This window comes from Pongo abelii, chromosome 17, assembly GCF_028885655.2.
Source record: "Pongo abelii isolate AG06213 chromosome 17, NHGRI_mPonAbe1-v2.0_pri, whole genome shotgun sequence".
Taxonomy (NCBI): Eukaryota; Metazoa; Chordata; class Mammalia; order Primates; family Hominidae; genus Pongo; species Pongo abelii.
In genome coordinates, this window is record NC_072002.2 from 28,120,162 (window position 1) to 28,135,462 (window position 15,301).

The 15,301-nt window shown below is 43.7% G+C and overlaps 1 long non-coding RNA gene across 1 annotated transcript; it reads left to right on the plus strand.

Moving 5' to 3' along the window:
• Positions 1-2,178: 2,178 nt before the first annotated feature.
• LOC100439067 (uncharacterized) lies at positions 2,179-6,502 on the plus strand. Its single transcript, XR_008515835.2, has 3 exons — positions 2,179-3,168; positions 3,749-3,848; positions 4,389-6,502. It is a non-coding gene; the product is annotated as an uncharacterized LOC100439067 (long non-coding RNA).
• The last annotated feature ends 8,799 nt before the right edge of the window (positions 6,503-15,301 follow it).

Below are 15,301 nucleotides of genomic sequence, written 5' to 3' on the forward strand. Positions count from 1 at the left end.
ATCTTGTCTTGACCAGTAACAGTTTGCCAACTGACACCAGACCACAGACTACAGTTTGAATAGCATTGTCATAGACTCAAGATTGGCAACTGCCCAGAATGTAAGCCTATGCCAAGCACCAAATGCTTGCCTGGCAGTAGATGAAGGGATATGCCCGTTCTTGCTCTGGTCTGGCTTATCCCAGCTGATTGCTTGAGTCTTCTTTAAAAGCTCCACCTCATCACACAGATGTGGAAGCTGAGGCTCAGAGGCCAGAAGTGACCTTCTGGTGGGGATGCAGCTGGATCCACAGGAAGAACTAGATCCAGGTCCTCTGAACCCCAGCCAGGAGCCCAAATGCACAGCCACCAAGCCCAGCCCATGCCTCTCTGAGGTTGATTTGGGCTGTCCTTGTGTGTTTCAGTCAAAGAGGGCTACAGAGTCTAGTCAGATGTAACATTGCACTCGAGTTTTGTACCTCTCAGAAAATGGTGTCCTTCTGGGGATCAGCCTTGCCAAAGTGGATGCCATTGGACTATAGCTGGTAAACAGCAAGGTACGTGCTTAATATTCAAAACGCTTTTCTTCCCGGGGTCAGTAGCAGAATAGTTGGGAAACATTGAACATACCTAGCACCACCTCTAATTATCGGCTCTAATGGAGTGGAAAAAGGTATAATCAATATTAATGAGCTGATAACAAAACACCTTTTAATTACTTTGACAGTACCAATGCAGCATTCTTCCCCTGCTATTGTCTTGGCAGCTCAGACCCTGACTGGGTCACACTTCCAAGTTTCTCCCTTAGGTAGAATGGGCTGTCCGGGGTTAATGTCGATGAACTCTTTCAATAATTCAATCGGATGTCAGCAAAGGCAGAAAGTGGGACATAAAGAACTAGATGTATGTGACCTCGCCATGGGACTCCAGGCTCCCGGGTGGAAAGAAGTATGTTTCTTTTTACTTGTTTAATACAGTGCCGGGTAAGATGGTCATTAAATCTATGAGGTCTCTCGACACCAGAGATTTTCTTTTTTTCTAAAACAGAAATTGCATTTCCCCTTTTGAGTGTGACAGACTGATCTGTAAGACCTGCCCTTCATCTAATAGCATCCGGGGTTTTTATTGTTATAGTTGCTCACAAGACCTCTTGAGAAAAATCCTTTGCAAATGAAAATCCCCTTCTTTCACCTTTACCCTTTCAAGAAACACAGGGGAGAATGACCTGCCTTGAGATGTGGCAGCCTAATCATGGGGGCTCTGCACTCAGACAGAGCTAAGTCTCTTTTCTTAGTTATTTTTCTTTATTTTTAAAGTTTCTAAACTTTTCTTCAGGAAATATATACAAAATAACAACAGAAAGGAAATCAATCTATGTGGCGGTTACCTTTCTGGAAACAGTAAGAACATGAACAGAACATGATAGCACCAGACATAAAACATTCATGAAGGAGATAATATAGCTAGTTCAGTGATTCTCAACCAAGGGACGTTTTGCACCACCCCGGGGGACATTTGTTTGGAAACATTTTTGATTGTCACAATGGATGTGTGTGTGTGTGAGATACTACTGGCTTCTAGTGGGTGGTGGCCAGAGATACTGCTAAATATCCCACCATGCACAGAACAGTCCCAACCACAAAGAATTGTCCAAAATATCCATCGTGTCAAGTTGAGAAACCATGATTTATTTGCATCTTTAAGTTCTCTTCTAAGGTAAAATTGTCGTGGGTTTCTGTATATAGTCAGTCCCTGATGTTCTACCCATTGGGGTTTAGCTGTTCTATATATAAATATTGACTAAAATCAATAAAATCAATAAAATTTTCTGATTTCCTATTTAAAGTATACTGTACAATTTAAAAAAGTAGGCTGGATGTGGTAGCTCATGCCTGTAATCCCAGCACTTTGGGAGGCCGAGGCAGGTGGATCATGAGGTCAGGAGATCGAGACCATCCTGGCTAACACGGTGAAACCTCGTCTTTACTAAAAATACAAAAAGTCAGCCAGGTGTGGTGGCGGGTGCCTGTAGTCCCAGCTACTTGGGAGGCTGAGGCAGGAGAATGGCATGAACCCAGGAGGCGGAGTTTGCAGTGAGCCGAGATCGCACCACTGCACTCCAGCCTGGGCGACACAGCAAGACTCCGTCTCAAAAAAAAAAAAAAAAAGAAAAAAAATAAAAGAATTCCCAAGTTGAATGTGCAAGATTTCTCCCACCTTAACAGTGTTTAGAGAAGCCAGTTAAGTCCTGCAATCTTCAGGGCAACCCTTTGCTAAAGCAAGACTGCTTAGAGCAACAAAAATATTTTTTAAGGCATCAGTACATCTGAGAAGTGAGTACATTCTGAACATACACAGAACATTCTTGTCGTTAAGTCTTTTAGGGTAGTGGCCAACTTTCATGCTGGACTTGATGTTAGTCTTATGTATTTCATCCTCATGTCAGCCCCTCAGACATAGCAGAAACTCCCACCAACTTCAGGTCTCCTGAAGAGCTTTTCCAGTAATGCCAAAGTCTGAGGATCTGTCTCTTTCACAAATTATTTTACTTTATCCACAAACCAATGTGGAGATCCTTCCTGGAAGCTTGTTTTCAGTACACTGAGGTCACATTCACTTGTTGAGTTGGGTGTCCATCTCCTCTGCATGTGGATTTTACCGACTTCATATAATTGTCCTTGGTAGAAATCAGTGATAGTTTATTCAGAACTGGGGATGAGCTCAGCGTAGCTGACACAGGCTGAAAATAATTCCTATAGTTAAGAGAGCTGAGGAATTTCCCCAGTCCATGCTCGGAGAGTTAGTTTGCTGAATTGGTGGTTTTCTGAAAGCCTCTGCTCTTCTGGCACGTCTGTCATCATAAGACAATATTTCTGCCTATGGTGCATATACCTCTATGGGATCATTAGGTGAGAGAGGAATGGCATATGATGGAGGGTTCTGAGAGCATCAGTTGGCTCTCCTGTTCCCTGGTATGTCTGCCTCTGCTGACTGGTTTTTACCATTTTTATTCTGAGGGGGTGTTAATCACTGAAGGGAGGTAGAGTGTTTTTCCCCACCAGAGGAGGCAGCGACCACGTCTCCTCTATGGAGGCATTCAAGAGCCGTCCAGCTGAAGCAGCATCACTGTCTGAGGTCAATACCTGGGGTTCACCGTCTTGCACCAAGAAGATTAAAGACATGGACACATGTGAGTGGGTTAAGGAGCAGAAAGTTTAGTAGGCTGAAGAAAGGAGAGAGGAGAGCAGCTTTCTCTCTCTTTCTAGAGAGAGGTGTTCAAAAGGGAAAAAGCCGGCCTGAGGTGGACCACAGCAGACTTTATAGGCAGGCTTGAGGAGGCAGCATCTGATTTACACAGGGCCCACAGATTGGTTTGATCAGGTGTGACATTTACATAGTGCTTGGGGAAGGCTGGTCGTCCCACCCTAATCTTATTATACAAATGGGCTTTCTACTTGGCCAGTACCATCTTGTCTGCTCCTTACTATACACGCGGGTGGCAAAGAGAGGAGAAGATGGAGCCACCATTTTGAGCGTGCCTATTCCCAGGTAAGCTTTCTCTATTGGCACAACTACCAGCATTCGCCTATGCAAGCTTCCAGCTTGCTTGTCTATGTCTGCAGCTTGATTTTACAGGTTGCTCTTGGTTAGAAAAGAAAATGATTTGGGGCATTCCTTTTAATGCTTTTCATTAAAAGGAAAACCTTACCAAGGACTTCCTTATTCTCATTATCTGCCTAAATAATTTATTTTTAACTCCTCTATCACAGCTTGGAAGGCACAATCCACATCGGTCTGCATGGTCCACCGAGCTGCATACCCACGGGGCCAGCGGGAGGTGGGCAGCTGCTGGGCTTTCTTCTGAAGCAGGTGAGTATGGAGTCCCCTGTTTGTTTGCAAAGAAATAGACTGCAGACATTGCTGCAGTCATGGTCTCGGCAACATCATCCCTGATCTAGTGGAAGGCCAAGGTCTCTTTCTAGCAACTACATAAGTAGAGATGGAGGAGAACACAAAACAGGAAGACAATTTTTCCTTTTTCTCTCATTCTGGGCCTCTTTTAATTATGAATGCTGATCTTTGTCAGGGAATCATTTTTAAGAAACCTTTCCTTCATGAGGAGGAAAGTTGTGCAGGTAGTTTAACCCAACCTGATTTCTTGACCCAAGTTACTGGGCGAGTTTTCTACAGAGCCCGCATTGAATGCTGAGGCATGTGGAAAGGAGAAGATTGTGCTTTCGCTCTGCTTATTGTAATAGGAGCATTATTTTTTGATGGTTGTAAGACATTTGTCAAGCGATACTATCTACCCAATTAGGAGACTATCTGAAGAATCGTAGCAATATTCAAAAGCTCCTCTCTAGTCTCCAAATGTAATGTAAACTTTTCTTTTCTTTTCTTTTTTTACAGACAGGATCTCAGTCTGTTGCCGAGGCTGGATCACAGCTCCCTGCAACCTTGAATTCTCCCTCAAGCAATCCTCCCCACTCTGCCTTCCAAAGCACTGGCATTACAGGCCTAAGCCACCACTCCCATCCACTGTAGTGTAAACTATCTCCTTCAATGTTTCCAGTAGTTGCAGAGCAGATCAGATAAGGGTTCTTCCTGTCTATTGCTTCAAGTTTCATTCTCTCTTTAAACGATATAAGGTTGGCTTCCATGGTTCCTTCTTAAAGAATGTTGAAGGTGTGTCTTCAGATCCATTTAGTGTTCATGGAACCCCAGGGAAAGCTGATGTAAAACCCTCTTTTTTCTCCCAAATGTCTCAAAAAGTTGTATTTTCTGGGTCCAAGGGATCTGCAAGCCTGCTAAAGGCATTTCCATTGTCACCACCATCAAGTGTCAACAGTAATCTGGCACCTGTAGTTCCAAGAACTGTCATAATAGATGCTGAAGAAACATTGTGAAGGTAACTTGCTGTTACCAACTGTGAAGTCATTAGCTAGAGGAATCTTGGGCGGTCTGAAATCTGAAATACTGTGGAAAGAACAGAAAGATCCTGTATCTTTCCTATAATTGTTCTACTGAAAGTTGTCATTTTACACAGGAGACATTCTGTTTTATTTATTTGCTTTTGAGACAGGGTCTCACTCTGTCGCCCAGGCTGGAGTGCAGTGTTGTTACCACAGGTCACTGGTGCCTCCACTGCCTGAGGACTGCTCAAGCAATCCTCCTACTCAGTGCCCTGAGGAGCTGGGGCCACAGGCCTGCACCACCACGCCTGGCTAATTACTTTTATTTGTAGAGATAAGGTCTATCTTGCCTAGGCTGATCTCGAACTCCTGGGCTCAAGTAATCCTCCCGCCATGGCTTCTCAAAGTGCTTGGGATTACAGATGTAAGCTACCATGCCCGGCCTCACAGGAGGCATTTTTGATGTCCCTCTTGACAGTCTACAAAAGTCTACAAAATTTTTTTTTTTTTTTTTTGAGACAGGGTCTTGCTCTGTCACCCAGTCTGGAGTGCAGTGGTGCCATCATAGCTCACTACAGCCTGAGCTGTACTGAGCTCAAGGGATCTTCCCATTTCAGCCTCCTAAGTAGCTGGGACTACAGGCACTTGCCACCAGGTCCAGATAATTTATTAATTTTTTTTTTTTTTTTTTTTGTAAAGACAGGGTCTCACTATGTTGCCCAGGCTGGTCTCAAACTCCTGGCCTCAAACAGTCCTCTACCTCAACCTCCCTAAGTGCTGGCATTACAGGCATCAGCTGCCATGCGTGGCTGCAAATCTTAATGTTTTCCCCATAGCTTCTTTTTCTGGTGTTCTTTTCTCAGGTAATGGAAGTGGGCAGAGAATGATCCTTTCCCTAGGCTCCAGTGTGTAAGAATTAAAGAAAGAGGAAAGAAACACGATGGCTTGATGGTCAAGGACAGGTTTATTTTAAAGGAAACAAACCCGAGAGTGGCTTCTGGCTGAGTTAGATCAGAGGCATGCTCTCTTACAGACTAAGAGTTTTTAAGGATTCAGGGTGGGAGAATTTATCAGAGGCTTGGACTGCTTCTGTGTCTCTTTAGGTGTGCTTATCTGGGAGGGAAAGTTGTGTGTCTGTTTCCATACATCTTCCTGCAGCTGCAGGCGTACCCCCAAGTCTGCTTTTAGCTTCCCTATCTTAGTGCACCTGAAGGGAAAGGAATGTGCTTATTAAGGCTCACTGTTATACTGGGGCCCAATGTATGAGGGTGAAGTTTGGCAATTACCCAAGAGACTTTCCCCCCACCTCCCTCTGTGCCCGACTGTCTTATCTCTGTTTTACTGTCTGCTCTTTCTGTCTGCTTGTTGTTAGAAGAGAAGTGATTTTCTTGAAATGCATGAGGCTGGAAAGGGAGCGGGAACTTAAAGTAGTGGTGTTTGTCCGAGAGGATGGTGCTCCTGCTCTGTCACAGTGGGCATGGGGATTCAGGCCACTGCCACCGAATTTCAGAGCCCAAGCACACAGCCCAGAACTAAATTGTGAGGGTTTAAAAAAAACCAGCTTTATTGAAGTATAATTGACATACAATAAACTTGAATATTTAAAGTGTACCATTTATGAGTTGGGCATTTGTATACACCCCTGCAACCATCACCACACTGAAGACAATGAATATACCCATTACCCCTGAAAACTTTCCCATGTCCTTCGCAGCCCCTCCCTTCCACCCCTCAAACACTTAATGCGCTTTTTCCCAAAAGGCAAGAAGAAAGCTTCCCTACACATTTATCAAGGCTGTTATAATCCTGACTCCCAAACAAGGTAAGGAAATTATAAGACACTTAGAGAACACTTTTAACTATTGTATTCAGATGTTAAAATCCTCAGTAAAATACCCATAACAGTTACTTGAATGAACCAGTTATGCAAAAACATACAATCAACTACAGTTGCACCCTATAGACTCCCCTTTTTATTCTCTAATGTGTTATATTTCACTAAATCTTTGTTCATCTTGCCGGTTTTTCTTCTAATTTCCCTGCAGCTATAATTTTGGCTGATGCTATAGTTTGAATATTTTACCCTCCAAACCTCATGTTGGAATTTAGTCCCCAGTGTTGGAGGTGGGGCCTGGTGGAAGGTGTTTGGGTCGTGGGGGTGGATCACTCATGAACGGCTTGGTGCTGTTCTCATGGCAGTGAGTGAGTTCTCACATAATCAGTTCCCTCCAGAGCTGGTTATTAAAGAGAGGCTGGCATCTCCCCTCTGTCTCTCTTGCTTCCTGTCTCATCATGTAATGTCTGCACACACTGGTTCCCCTTCTGCCATGAGTGGAAACTCCTGGAAGCCCTCACCAGAAGTAGATGCTGTTGCCAGCAGAACCATGAGCCAAATAAACCTATTTTTATAAATTACCCAGCCTCAGATATTCCTTTAAAGCAACACATATGGACTAAGACTGTGATGTTCTCAATTTACCCTGACATGGCAGGCAGGCAGGCTGTTTCCTCTTAAGTTCCCGGAGTGGGAACGTGTTCTGGACAAAGGATGCTAGTGAGTGGCAGTCCCCTACATTTCAGAAGGAGCAGAACAATGAAAGAAGGAAGTTGTATTCAATTACAATTTCTTTAGGCCTTTCTAAAGTTTGTCAACTCCTTGAATAAGTCCATAGAAGTACCACAAGTGGGCCAGGAGTAACTTCATTTTGTGTCAAAGACAAAGACTTCTTGGACCTGGAGAACAGGGTCCAACAAATAGGCCTTCTGCAGTAAAGCATTCATTTCCCATTTGGTCTGTCCATGCAGCTGTCTCTAACATGATTCATGCTATTTAGGGGTGATACATGATTAAATGTTGAACATTCATCAACAGATATTTATCAGTTGTTACCTTTTACCTGGACTGGATGTTGAGGTGAAAACGGAGAGAGTGCTTTATTAAAGTTGCAAGGATCAAGAGGCATATGTGTTTTTAACCTGAAAACACTATAAAATGAAGGGCCAACTTGTACAATGGGATGGAGTGAATGATATGGGCATCTGTTAAGACGACATCTGTAACCAGGCTCTGCAGAATGTGTGCTGGCAGCCTTTGTGGTAGAACAGCCCAGTTCACAAAGTGCTGTCACTGTGGGGATGAGACTGTGGGGATGGGTGGGTGGTGGAGGCATGGCAGATCTAACCTCCTGACTGAAGCAGAGGGACCCTGCTGTGCAGCAATGGGAGAGGAAAAAGGACAAAGTAGGTTGGGCCTGATCATGGAGAGCCCAGGGGAATTATCTCATGCCCATTTCCAGTCGGTCCCTGCTCCAAGCGACCCACTTTTCTAATGTCTATCTCCATAGGTTAGTTTTTCCTGCTGTTGAATTTCCTATAAGTGGAATCATGTATTGTTAAAGAAAAATTATTCATGACACTCATTAAAGATGATAAGGCAGATTTTACCATAGGGGACCTCCATAATGGGGTTTTGCAGCAGCGGAGAAAGATTTGGCTCCACTCTGAACACAACAAGGACAAGTGGGGGTTTCTAGCCAAGAAGCAGGGTGGGGCTCAGTGGATGGAAAATTCCTAAGAGGTAACATCAAAGCTAGGGAGGTTTTTCTTAGAGGAGCTCAACAGGATCTTTGCCCAAGGCAGGCCAGGATGGGAAGATAGGAAGCTTGGGGGGTGTGGAATTTGATCAGATAACAGTGGTGGGGGATTTTCGATAAACTGACCCAACAAGATTGCAGCTCAACTAAATGAACCAAGGACAGTCTAAAGTTTATGCTTTGAGGGCTTAGAGGAGCCTCACTGGAGTTAGGTCAAAGAAAGCCTTTGTCAGTATGGACTCATGTTTGACTTTTTGCATGTGACATGTTTTTGAAATTCATATTGTTGCATGTGCTGTAAATTCATTTTTTTTATTGTTGAGTAGTACTCCATTATATGAATTAACCAAGTGTATTTAACCCTTTTCCAAGTTTTGTCTGTTATGAATAAAACTCCAGTGAACATTCTTGCACAAGTATTTGTGTGGATGTCTTTTAATTTCTCTTGGGTAATATCTTAGGAGTTGATTTCTAGGTTATAGGGTAGGTACATGGTTATGTTTATACTATATTGCCAGTTTTCCAAAGTAGTTCTACTACTTTATACTCCCAACAGCAATGTATGAGAATGCCATTTGTTGTATGCCCTTGCCAACACTTGGTATTATGTCTCTTTTTAATGTTGAGTATTCTTTTTTTTTTTTTTGAGACAGAGTCTCGCTCTGTCACCCAGGCCGGAGTGCAGTGGCGCAATCTCGGCTCAGTGCAACCTCTGCCTCCCATTCAAGCGATTCTCCTGCCTCAGCTTCCCAAGTAGCTGGGACTACAGGTGCCCACCACCACGCCCAGCTAATTTTTTGTATTTTTAGTAGAGATGAGGTTTCACCGTGTTAGCCAAGATGATCTTGATCTCCTGACCTTGTGATGCACCTGCCTCAGCCTCCCAAAGTGCTGGGATTACAGGCCTGAGCCACCGTGCCCAGCCGATGTGGAGTATTCTTGTGGTTGCATAGTGCTGTCACCTGGTGGTTTAATTTGCATTTCTCTGATGACTGATGATGTTGAGTACCTTTTTATGTATGTTGTCTATTTCTATACTTTTGTGAAGTGTTACTTCAAGTCTTTTGTCCATTAAAAAATTATCTTTTTAAAATCAGTGATTTGTTAGAGTTCTTTACATATTCTGTGAATTATACACACACACAAACACACACATTCTTCACCTAATCTATAGCTTTCCTTTAACAGTTTATTGGCTGAGCAAAAATATTAAATTGTATGGATCCAATTTATCAATGATTTCCTTCTATGGCTAAGGTTTTTGTGGTCCTATTGTAGTGACACAGAACTGTGTGGTAGAGAAGCCTGTTTCCAATGTCTAAGGAAATGGAGCTCAGGACTATAGTAAAGCTCACTGCTATGCAGTGACAAAAATGTTATGCAAATCCAGAGCAACTACTGAAAATGAGCTATATGTGTTATATGACATAAAAGGTCATAAATAAGATGTCATTGCCTGTAAGAGTATGCAAGTGATTGGTAGTTGGCAAAATTCAGATAAATTTTTCAAGAGTGTCCCCTCCCATGTATCCCTTTCCAACTTGTCTGGTCAGAGAAGGTGTAATTTACTGCTGGGAAGAAGAGAGAAATGTGTCTAATAGAGCCTCCAGCTTTCCTGGAGCTCCTGATTCTTTTCCATCTGCTCTGTGCTTTGCTGTCAAACAACATTTTGCAGATGTCTTTGGAACTGAGATAATGCCAGCAGGGTTCCAAGTTGATCTAGTGGAAGAGATTGCAACCCAGCTCAGGGTCAGAACCTTCCAGGATGGCCAGAAGGGGACAGCAGGCATTTCCTAGTCAAGAACATAGGAAGAGATAACCTCCTACATATGCCCTTGAAGCCATTAATTAACTAGGAATGACAGCTTTCTTAGCTATGGAACAGAAAAAATACCAGTAACAGGGCAGGAAATATTATCACAGGATGACAATTGCCATTACTCTTCCAAACCTAGATTTGGATCCACCAAGAAAGAGAAAGGATAGAGATAGTGCATGGGCTTAGTTATCATTCAGGGCCATTCTCTGCCAAAAGTCAGGAGCTATATCCAGGGAAGTAAATTAACCCTACGGGATGAAGCTGTTTGTGTGGGGTTTGTGAACAAAAGTCGTCTGAAAAGGAATTTGGAGGAAAGAGGCTTATTCCAGTGAACAGTTTGTAAAACCTGGCAGATACAGCCTTAAAGTAAGGTACCTTCCAGAGTACACAGGGAGGGCTCTGGTTTTATAGTGACAGTACCTGCCCAGGTGCCCAATCATGTTCATTTATGCAAATAAAAGAGTCAAACTTGCCTAGTTGTGATTGGTCAATACAGCTGGGCTCTGGTTGATTGGTTGATACAGCTGAGCTCTCCTTGGCTGGTTCAGGTGAGCGCAGCACGTGGCAAAGTACAGCAGAAGTGCCGGTGGTCTGGGGACTCAGGGTGACCTCTAGTCAACTGCAAATGGCTGCGTGGCTCTATTCAAAATGTAGGCCCAGTTGGCCATCCGGATGCCTGTTGAAGGAGTGGCTCTTTAGGGTTCACGTTTGTTTACTGGTGCCAGAAAGGAAGAGACTCAAAAAGAGACTGCCTGCCCTGCTCACCTTGACTGAGCGCTGACGAAGACAACGGGGCCTTCTGCGCTGCAAGGGCGGAGGTGGCCCAGAAGCCCACAGTGCCCACGTGCAGGACCCAGGGTAGGGGGTGAGGCCGGACGATGGCACCCGCCCCGCTGGTTCCCAGCCACACAGGGAGGCAAAGTAAAGGCAGCCCGCGGGCGGACGGAGCTGCAGGGGCCGAGCGTGGGCAAGCCCAGGACAGCCTGGCGCAGGGTTGCGGGCGCCCGACCTCCAGCGTGGCCCGCGGATGCCAGACAAAGCTTTAAAGCCTCCCGCCGCACAGCCACCCACCCGTCCCCAGGTGTGAGGATGGTCTGAAGAACCTCTCTCTCCTCTGCCGGCTGGAGAGTTCCAAGACGAGTAAGGCAACAGCAAGGACGACACAATCACACACTGCCACAACCACACACCGACACAACCACACACCACCACAACCACACACCACCACCACCACACACCACCACCACACACCACCACAACCACAACTAAACACCACAACCACACCAAATACCTCCACCACCACACACCACCACAACCACACACCACCACCACCACACACCACCACCACCACACATAACCACAACCACACACCACACACGTCCACAACCACACACCACCACAACCACACACAACCACACATAACCACAACCACACACCGAAACCACACACCACCACAACCACACACAACCACACATAACCACAACCACACACCACAACCACACACCACCACATACCACCACAACCACACACCACCACAACCACACACAACCACACATAACCACAACCACACACCACAACCACACACCACCACAACCACACACCAGCACAACCACAACCACACACCACCACAACACACAACCACAACCTCCCTCTGAGCAGCTCAGGCTGCTTTAACCAACCAATTTGGAATCCAATCAAAATCCTCTGCTGCCGTCTAGCGACGAATACCGGGAAAGCAGAATATATAGTAAGAAAGCTGTTTTAAGAGGCAAAAAGTGATCGTCTAAAGGTTTGAAAGTGCAAGCCAGAAGAACCTGGTCATCCTGTGTTCATGACAGTGCCTTGAACTGGGTCACCCCACACTTGCTAAGGGGCTGGTGCGGGATGTGACAAGAAGAAAGTCGTCAAGGGGACTCCAAGATTTCTGACTTGAGAAACTGAAAAAGCCACTGTTAACTGAGATTTTTTTTTTTTTTTTTTTTAATGTGGGTGAAACGGATTTGGGCATAAAGATTTAAAAATCCAGTTTGAAACGTGCTAAATTGGAATGTTTAAAAGGGAATACTTGCTAAACTGAACAATAATTATGCTGTCTCCAGGTTAGCAAGTGTCCCCTTTTAGGTCAAAGGATACAAATTAGCAAGTATGTAGGAGGAACAAGTCAAAAGATCTAATGAACAACATCGGGACTGTAGTTTCTATAGTGTGTTGTGTTAAGGATTTTTGCAAAATCAGTAGATCATAGCTGCTCTTGCCACAAGGCGGAAAAACGGAAAAACAGGTAACTATGTGAGATGATGGATATGTTAATTTGTTCCACTCTAGTAACCATTTCACTAGATACATAATATCATGTTGAACACCTTAAATATACACCATTAGATTTATTTTTTAAATAAAAATGGAACATGACTTGAAAACCAAAAAAATTAGCTGTACTGTAATTTGATATGGCAAATATTGTCATGCAGTTATTTGATGTAAATATGCCCGTAATTCCCAGGATAAAAATATTGGAGTCCTATTAAGATTACTTGGACATTAAGTAATTGGATTGGTCAAGAGGTGAAAGGGAGATTACTGTCTCATAGAAAAAGTCAAATGCTGGTTCTCATATGTATATCACTTTGCATATTTGTATGTTAACTGGATTGAACCTACATCACATAGTGGAGGGACTGCATAAAGAGTTAACATAATCTTTTCTCTATCTCTGTGAAAATCTCACTGCAGGCTGTCTACCTCCTTTCCCCTGGGAACCTGGTGACATGAAATGTTTGCTTGAGAGCATTGCTTTTAGGAAAAGAATGGCCGATCTTAGGATGTATCTTTTCAAACTATGGTCTTTGTAACCTTTCTGTCCTGAAACAGAAAAGACTTTTCCTCAACTGGATGGGTAGCGCAATGTATTGACATGAAGTTCTGGTTCTAGCTCTGGTGGGCACAGAAAGACCACCGAGATTAACTCCCCAGACTCATCCCTCTGTAAACTGCTGAGGACGACAACTGTGCCTGGCCCTGCCTTACTCCCGGAAGTGCACTTTGAAATCTCTGCATGACATTACACTTTGTTCAAAAGATGAACAAGTGACTGCTATTTGGTGTTGTGACCAAGGAAACTCTCCAGACTTGTAAATTCATATTCTTCTTCAAATAGAGGTGGCTAAGAATAGCATCCTGGGATTCTTTATCATTTATGAATACTTTTGCTTACAACTGTTGGCAAAATGGCATGGGGTGATGTTAACTTGTCAAATTAATGTAGAGGGATGCTAACTGTTTATGTGCAGCATATTTTGTGCTTATCATCTGCGTCACTAAATCATACTTCATGAACGATTTCATTACTGAGTCAAGAGTTGTAGGGTTAGAAATACTGTAACTGATAATGTAATTGACAACAGAATAACTGTGGATTACTTGTTAGAACTGGATCACATTTGCCAAATAGCTGTTGTTGAAACCGAACTGTTACTGTTCGAAAACAAAAAGTTGCAGCATTGAAAGATTTATGGAAGTAGAAAATAGCTTCCACAACCCTGTTATGCAATAGATTTTTAGATTGGAGAATTGGTGGACTATTACTGATGGGTATGGTAGTACTGATTTTGGTACTTCTACATGCAGATTGTTATGTGATTGGATTGGTGCCCTGGGGTGGTGGAGTCTACACTCTAGCACAGGCTAGCACCTGCACAGTGATAAAAATGTTACGAGATGGCAGAGCAAAGCTCAGAATGAATTATCATTAGGTACAAGTTCATAAACACATTGTAAGAGTACACATATGGTAAAATCTTTCGAAAGCATACCCACACCAATTCTCCTCACTGCTTACCCCTTGTCTGTAGGTATTGATAGAAAGTATGATTTATGGTGGCAGAGATAAATGAAATATCCAAGGGCAGCCCCGTGTTGCCCCAACTCCTGATTCTCTTCCATCTGTTTGTATGTGCTGTCGTCAAAGAAATAATATTTTGAAGAGAACTTTGGAATTGAGATGTCTTGCAACGTTGTCTGAGGAATATTACTTACTTCAAAGTCATAAAGATAACCTCCCCAAAGTCTTCTTCTGGAAGACTGTACTTTTAGCTTTCACATTAAAGCCTGTGATCTAACTTGCATATTTTGTACTTTTGTGAAATAGAAGTCCAGGTTCATCATGGTTTTTTTTTTTTTTTTCCCCAAAGGGATGTCCCAGTGTATTAGTCAGAGTTCTCCAGAGAGAACCAATCAGATATATGGGAAGGATTTATTCAGGGGAATTGGCTCCCAAAATCAATGAGAGGTGGAAAATTCCCACCACAGGGGAGTCTGCAAGCTGAAGACCAGAGAAACCCATAGCTTGGCTCATTCTGGAAGCAGCCCCAAGTCTGAGACCTAAAGTCTGAGAGCCCCTCAGGAGTCTTGTGGTGCAAGTCCCAGAGTCCAAACCTGAAAAACCTGGAGTCTGATGGGGCAGAAGGAAAAAAGGCATCTGTCTCTGGAAGGGAGAGACAGAACAGAGAGGGAGACAGCAGAGAATTCCCCTTTCTTCCACCTGTTTGTCCCAGCCAAACCTCCAGCCCACTGAATTGTGTCCACCCATATGAGGGTGGGGCTTCTCTCAGTCCACTGACTCACAGGCGAGTCTCCTCTAGAAACAGCCTAACAGAAATACCCAGAGACAATGCATCACTAGGCATCTAGGCATACCTCAGTCCAGTCAACTTGACACCTAAAGTTAATCATCACACCCAGGAATCACAGCACTGTATTTTAAAGAGAATTTCCATTCCCCACTGAATTGCCTTGGCAGTTTGTGAAAAATCAACTATATATGTATGCATCTATTTCTTAACTCTAGTCTGTTCCAGTGATCCTTCTGCTTATCCTTACACCGATACCACACTGTACTGATAACTGTAGCTTTGTAATAAGTCTGGAAACAAGTAATATAAGTCCTTCAAATTTATTGTACTTTCTCAAGACTCTTTGATTATTCTAAGTCCTTTGAAT